Genomic DNA, 7,701 nt, shown 5'->3' with positions numbered 1-7,701 from the left:
CCTCCTGTCAGAGCAGTAGTAGCATTAGATTCTCATAGGAGCATGAACCCTGCTGTAAACTGTGCACTGAGGGATCTAGGTTGGCTCCTCATGAGACTCTAACACCTGATGATCAGAAGTGGAGCTGGGGTGGTGATGCTAGAGGTGGGGAGTGGCTGCAAATTCAGATTATTATGAGCAGAGCGGTTTAACTGCACAGAGACTGTAATAAATCAATTGCTTACAGATTCCTATCAAGCCATCCCACTCCCCCACCCTGCTCTGAGGAAAAATTGTCTTCCATGAAACTGATCGCTGGTGCTAAAAAGGTTGGGGACCACTGGCCTAGGGCTTTTCCATCTATATCACTTACTGTAGACTAAACGCTTATGTCCCCACCAAAGTCTGTATGTTGGAATCTACACGCTTTGGGGAAGGTGATTAGGTCAAGAAGGTGGAGCCCATGAACGGGGATTAGTGCCCTTCTAAAAGGGACCCCAAGGAGCACTCTTTCCTCCATGTGAAAACACAAGAAGTTGGGGAGTCAGCACCCAGGAAGCAGGCCCTCCCCAGAATCCAACCCTGCTGGCACACTATAATGTGAGAAATCAATGGCTTGTTTATAAGCCACCAGGTCTATGGTACTTTTCTACGACACCTGAGCTGACTAGGGTGCCACCTGTGACCTCTGGGTATGAAGAGCCTTACAGCATCCTGGACATTCCCAGGGGGCAGCCCAGGTAGGCATGACATATCCTTGGGGTGCCCATACATTTCCTGATGCTGGTAGTTCTAAACCCAGAGCATACTTCCTGCCCCTCCTTTGAGGTTCAAGATACGTTTTTAATTCCCTTTCCCTGAACTGCAAAGAAATTTATCTGGTACCCTAAGGGTGGCCATTTGCTCACCTTCCTCCCTGCAGGTTAAGGATGTTGTTTCACAGGGCAGGAGGATCCATTCTGAGTTCTTGTCTTCAACCCAGTCCCCACTCCCAGCCCTACCATGCAGACTTTCCTAGGATTACTCCAATCTATTCTGTGAGCACCCTGAAGGAATTCATGGAGGAAAAGCTTGAAAGAGAGGTAAATTCTCCTATATTTGCAGCTCCACATCTCTGGGGGCTTCACCCTCTCATTTAAGTACAGACTCAACCACCACTGGCTGGCCCAGGACTCCAGGGGGACACAGCCTCCCTGAGTCCTGCTGCATCTCACCAGTAGCTAAGTTGGGGCTTGTGTCTTGTGCCCACCCCCCCAGGATCCTTTCTCTTTCCTGGGAACTGACCTGGTTGGCTGCCTTGCCACCACTCCAATGGAGAGGAAAGAGGAAGTTCAAGGCAATGTTTCAGGTTATTGTCTGGGGGGTTGTTTTTTGTTTAAATTTGGGAGCAAGGCTTTTTCCAGCTGTCTACACCTGAGTGGAAACTGTAAGGATTGGGGTGGTATCATGTGGAGCTCCTCTGCTAGCTACTAATGCATGCCTGCCCTGCCCCTTTTCTGGGAACTATGCCCACATCCCTCCTTCTTCACTCACACAGTTCATGTGGGAAATCATTTTGTAGCCTGCAGTCATCTCCCTCCTTTGGTCTAGGAATGAGCAACTGAATTAAAATGGCCACCAACACATTCTTCTGGCATGTTAGAACTGGGATCAGGAAAAAGAAATAAATCTCTCTCTCATTCTCTCTCTAATTAAACATTTGCTGTGCTTTCCACCATGTGGACTGAGAAATGGGAAAAGCTATGTAAAGACAGAGGAAATGAATGGGCAGAGATTTAGAAAAAAGCACAGAGGACAGACCACTCCGCCACGTCTTGGAGTCCATTAGACACCACAGTGTTGCCTAATGCTTAAATTACTGTGAGTAGCCTCTTTCTTAAAATTAAACAAAAATATCTCCAATATAACAGCTCCACGGGTGATTTTGATCCACGTAGAGTTCGAAACCATTATCCCAATTATCATCTCACTATTTCTTCACCACATAGAAACATACACGACCACCCAAATTTTTTAAAAATTTTCACCCCCTCCCCCAATTTGGCAAAGCAGGTCATAAATTCATTCCTGTAGTGAGGCAAAGAGAATTAAAAACAAGTTCATATCCTGCTGTTTTCATCGTTATTATTAAATCCAGAAACCTTTCCTCTCTTTTTTTCATCTACTTTCCATTAAAATCCAAAGTGAGGAGTATTAGCTGAAGAGCAGAGGATCAGCTACTCAGTATTAGTGAACAGGATTCCAGAAAGAATAATTCCCTGTGGAAATTTTTCTTACACAGACTCGGCCCAGATGACATTTGAAGCATTCATTTGTTACAACAGAATTATACTAGCAAAGAAAAATACAATTATTTTGCCTTTTAGTAAGAACTTGCATTTCTCTACCCAGGAAAACAGCTTCTGCAGTTAAATACCTCCCAAGATCATTAACAACTAAGATTAAGGCAATTTTGAGTGATTGTATATAGGATAAAATGGGTGAAAATGCTCAGAGACTTGTATAATGGGCATAATTTTCCGCAGATTGTGGGCTGGAGTGCCTTTTTACTAATTAAATGGGTAACCTGTAATTCAAAACAAGGAAACTTGATTGTAATGATTATTATTCATTTATCATGCAAAAAACTTCAAATTGCCAAAATAAAAAACCCTTTTCAGGCAGATAATAGTTGCTCATTTCATGCCCTTTACATACTCTTCCTCCTGTTCAGATATGTGTGTGTTGCTTGGAGGACGCCATGAGATGTTAATGACCCATCACGTTCATCTGGGTGCTTTAGGAATTCACAGAGCCATATTTTTTCCTCTAAATCGGCTTTACTAGGAATAAAATGATGATGGTCCTACAGAGATAAAAATGGAAACTATTTTCCTTTTAATTCCCTCAATGGTTATTTAATTCAAAATACACTGCATTTTGGCCGGGCTCCATGGTTATGCCATGGTGGGAGGCCGAGACAGGAGGATGGCTTGAGCTCAGGAGTTTGAGCCCCACCTGAGCAAGAGTGAGACCCCCCTCCCTACTAAAAACAGAAAAACTAGCCAGGGGTTGTGGTGGGTGCCCAGAATCCCAGCTACTCTGTCTCAAGAAAAGAAAAGAAAGGAAGAAAATACATTGCATTATGGTATTTAAGCAAATTAACCGACAGCTATAAGAAAACACTAATATATGTAACATTGTGGAAGGTGACTGATATTTGGCAACAAATAGATCAGATACACTGCACAGAAAGAATGAAGGAAAAAAAACATTCCTATTATCTTTTTCCTCCTCCATAATCACCATGCCCGAGGGAACTAGAGATTCTCCTTCATCCTGACTAGTTCTACAGCTAAACAGACATCCTCACGAAAGGAAGCCGTCATCCCCAGCGCACTTTACAGAACAAACAATCTACTCCCTTCTGACCATATTATGCACTGCCACGATCTCCTGCAATTCGGTGCCTGTGAGCCCGTAAGCCACAGGAATCAATGTCATCGAGCAGTGGGAGGTAAATGAAACAATTGTCCACCAGTTGTTTTATTAAAGATTGGGCAGCTGGAATAGTCTCCCAGCAAATGGACCTCTAGCCCCTGGGGACTGCTGGAGATGAATATTACAAATTCGAACTTAAAGGCGCCCTCTTAGAGGAATGCGTTTCTTTTTCTTTTTTTTTTCTTTTTTGACCCAAGCATCAATAATATATTTTGCTTTCTTGCAACATGCAGGTTGCCTGGGGAAAGCAAAAGTCAAAAAAAAAAAAAAAATTCCCTGTAAATAATAAGATCCAAACTAAGGTCAGCATTTCCAGCCCCAGCAGGTTGTTCCAGTTTGAACTCTCCTCTTTCATCACGGATAATGTCACCAACAGCACAGCAGTCCTGCTAGTTCATGGGAGATGAATTCTGTGTTTTCCTAGTTTGATGATTGCCTACTAGGGTGCTGGTGTGATGTGGATGGTAATGTCACTTTTCTGTTATTTATTGTTGAAGGAGGAAAAATATTGCCTTGTTTTCCTTACAATATATCACATTAAACTAGAAGAATAATGAATCAATACTTGGGCCTTTTTTTCTATGAGATGGGCAAGCAAGAATTAGGATGAATTAATAGCAATTCCATCGTGCTGGGGGGAATACACTCATTGTCCATGACTAATGTATCAGCAGCCCCCCAAATCCATCACAATCCCTCTAAAAAAAATTAAAATTATTCAGTGATCATCAAATAGGTACCATATCCATGTGCCCCTCCATGGTTTCAGGTCTTTGTAGTTGTGTGCCAAAATGAGTCTCCTGGTGACAATTTTATTGTATTGGCCCTCAAGAAATAAGTAGCAGGAATTACAATCTCAACTACCCAGTCCAAGACCTTTATAATCCCCAAAGCTTAAACTCAAAGATGGATCTTACTCTAGGAACTCTCTTGATTTTATTACCCTTTAGCCAAGGAGTATTAAGTTAGTCTAAGCCAGCCATCAGGGTGTACTGGTGAAAAACGTGAACTCTGGGCCAGATGACCTGGTTCGTAACTACCTGTGTTATGAACTAGCTGTGTGCTAGTGCAGCAAGCCCAATTGCTTGGGGCTTCAGTTTCCCATTGGTGATACAGAAATAATCATCAGTCATACCTGCCTCACGGGGTTGTTAGGGAGATTAAATGAGTTCATGTTCACAAGGACATATACTTGTCTTTGTGCTACTCATCAACAGTGGTTTAATACTCAGTCCAATTAAAATATACTCAAATGAGTGTATTTGCAGTGGTTCTCAACCTTCCTAATGCTGTGACCCTTTAGTGCAGTTCCTCATGTTGTGGTGACTGTACTAAACCATAAAATTATTTTCGTGGCTACTTCATAACTGTAATTTTGAATCGTAATGTAAATATATGATACGCAGGATGTGTTTTCTGATGATCTTAGGCGACCCCTGTGAAAGGAACGTCCAACCCCCCTAAAAGGGTTTGTGGCCCAAAGGTTGAGAACCACTGTAGGCTCTCAAAGTCATTTGGTGCTCTGAGACTGCCTAACCCAAATTTCTGATTTCTGACCTAGTACCCTGCTGACCCTCAGTGACTCTAATATCTGGTATTCTAAGGTTTGCAGACTCTCCATGCCTTGATGTGGAGTTTCAGGGACTGAGTGGCAGTCGCAGAGTATGATGGCTTCCTATTCAATATCGTCTTGAAGGTAGGACGTGTGTAGAATAGTTGACAGTATATGAATTAGTAGTCAAAACAACACTGAGATTTGACTCATCCCTTATTAAAAGTGTGGATCTTGGTTTTTTTTAATTGGAAAAATAGGTGCGATGAAATCTATAAATCACAACCAAAGGTTTCCTGATTCAGAAGGGACTTTTTTTTTTTTAAGAAGTGTGTGAACTATTTTTAGAGTTTCCAACAGCCCAGTGAAAAACCTGCCTTCACTCAAGATAACACAGTGGGGGCTGATGGAGACATTAAGTTTTATTGTTTAGTTGGTTTTCTTTTCCCCTCATTGGCAGGAATTTTATCACCTCGGTGCAGTGACATAACCAGTGACAACCAGTCTTTTGTTGATGAGAAATCCTGAGTGGTGCTTTCTGAATGGCAATTGATAGCAAAAGATGGAAAAACAATTTAAAGATTACTAAAGCAAATACATTGTTTTCAGACTGAAATCTTTCAAATGGAGAGGGGAAACTAATAACAGAATACAAAGTAGTAGACAGGTTGAGATTCTGAAGTCTGGGAAGCTTGTCCTCGCTCCAGAATGCTCTGATTATATGGCTGTAATGGTCTAGGACATAGAAAATAAAATAAAGCAAATTCAATTTAGGCAATTAGACTCTAATAAAAGAGGACAATAAGGAGTAAATATTGGTTAGAAATTCACTTAAAACTTAAAGAGAGTCTGTCTTCTTCCACAGGGAAAAATTTGAGAAGTATACTAATAAATTAGGCCAGTGGATTTCAAGGGATCATTTATTAAAGTATCATCATGACAAAAAGTACTAATATAAACTGAGAATTGTAGACTAAGACAACTCCTCCATCAGTAAACAAACAAGAGTTAACTTTTCAGAACAGGTTCTTGAGGGTGAAAGGACCTGAATTTTCTGGCCTGAGTTCAAAGATACCATCTATGATGGGTAAGGTAAAGATAAAAGCGTGGTCAAAGAATAGGATAAAAGGCTCGGTGCCTGGAGCACACTGGTTACAGCACCGGCCAGGTTGGCGGGTTCAAACCCAGGGGTTCAGCACACCCAGGCTGGCAGGTTCGAACCCAGCCCGGGCCAGCTGAACAATGACAACTGCAACCAAAAAATAGCCAGGCATTGTGGCAGGTGCCTGTAGTTCCAGCTACTTGGGAGGCTGAGGCAAGAGAATCGCTTAAGCCCCAGAGTCTGAGGTTGCCTTGAGCTGTGACACCATAGCACTCTACCAAATGCGACATAGTGAGACTCTGTTTCAAAAAAAAAAAAAAAAAAGAATAGGATAAATCATGTAAAACTTGGTCCAAAAGGTGACATATCTATTTCTGATTTTTCAATTTTACAATATCCTACTTCTTTTTTGCCCCCAAACATACAACAAAACGGACAGAAGAGGCTCCAGGGAAGACAGACAGTGCTCAAAACTACAATGAAACATTTTAGGAGCCAGAACAAAATGTGAGAGATGGTTGAGAGCGAGATAGGACCACTAGCGGTAACAGTCTGACTTTCTCAAGTAAAAATATGTTTCATATAATTTGTTACAGCTAATGGCTTAAATATATCAAAGAGATGTTCGTGACCTAATGGGAAGATGAACAATTTGATAGTCAGATGCCTGTAACATTTTCATTAACTGGTTATATGATTTAGAGCGCAAAGAAGCTTTATCTGGTGTGTACAGCAAGTCTTTCAACAAATATTTAATATTAACTAATAAATGTTTTTATGAATAGCACTTTATAAAAGGTATTTCTCATTATTAACTGCCCAGTTTCTTTATCTGTGGAGTGAGCGGGATGGGCTGAATGATTCCAGAATGCATTCCAACATTAAGAATCTTTGTCTAAAATGTGAATCAATACAGAAATTTCTTATCCTATGTATCTCAGAACAGGCCAGCAGTCCAGTGTGATGAATTTGCCGCCAGTATCCCAGTCCTAAATCCTAATTCTGCACATAGAACGTTGATAGGGAAGAAGGAAAATTTACAAAACAAAAATATTAGAATGATGTCATTAAGTGATAAAAAGTGTTTCTTGGAATCAGGCTATTTGGGAAATTTATTGTGAGAGTATAGAATGTGAATATTAAAAATTTTTTAAACCACTTCCATGGAGGAGGAAAATGACCAATAATTGTAATTTGTGATGACATCATATGTTCTAAAAAAGCTTAGAATATCAGTTTATAATTAATTTATCTTAATGTGGAAATATTTATTAGTTCAAATAAATGCTTTTAGAAAATAGCACATCAGTTCCTAAGTTAGTACCAATCCCAGGCTTACGTACAGCTGGGAACTCTGATCCTGTGGCTGGTCAGATTTGAATGAGTAGACACGGCACTGGGAGAAGGGGTCTGGACTTGGGGTCCAGGGACCTGGCTCTATTTCTGACTGTGGCATGTGATTTTGAACCCATCATTTTCATCCTATAGGCATGGTGCTTTCTCATCGCTGAAATGAGAAAATTAGACCAAATCTGAAGATAATGCAATTCAAAATCCCACCCAGTTAATCCAACTTCATGTCCAGGAT

This window comes from Otolemur garnettii, unplaced genomic scaffold, assembly GCF_000181295.1.
Source record: "Otolemur garnettii isolate 467f Iridium unplaced genomic scaffold, OtoGar3 scaffold00019, whole genome shotgun sequence".
Classification (NCBI taxonomy): domain Eukaryota; kingdom Metazoa; phylum Chordata; class Mammalia; order Primates; family Galagidae; genus Otolemur; species Otolemur garnettii.
This window is presented reverse-complemented; position numbering follows the sequence as displayed.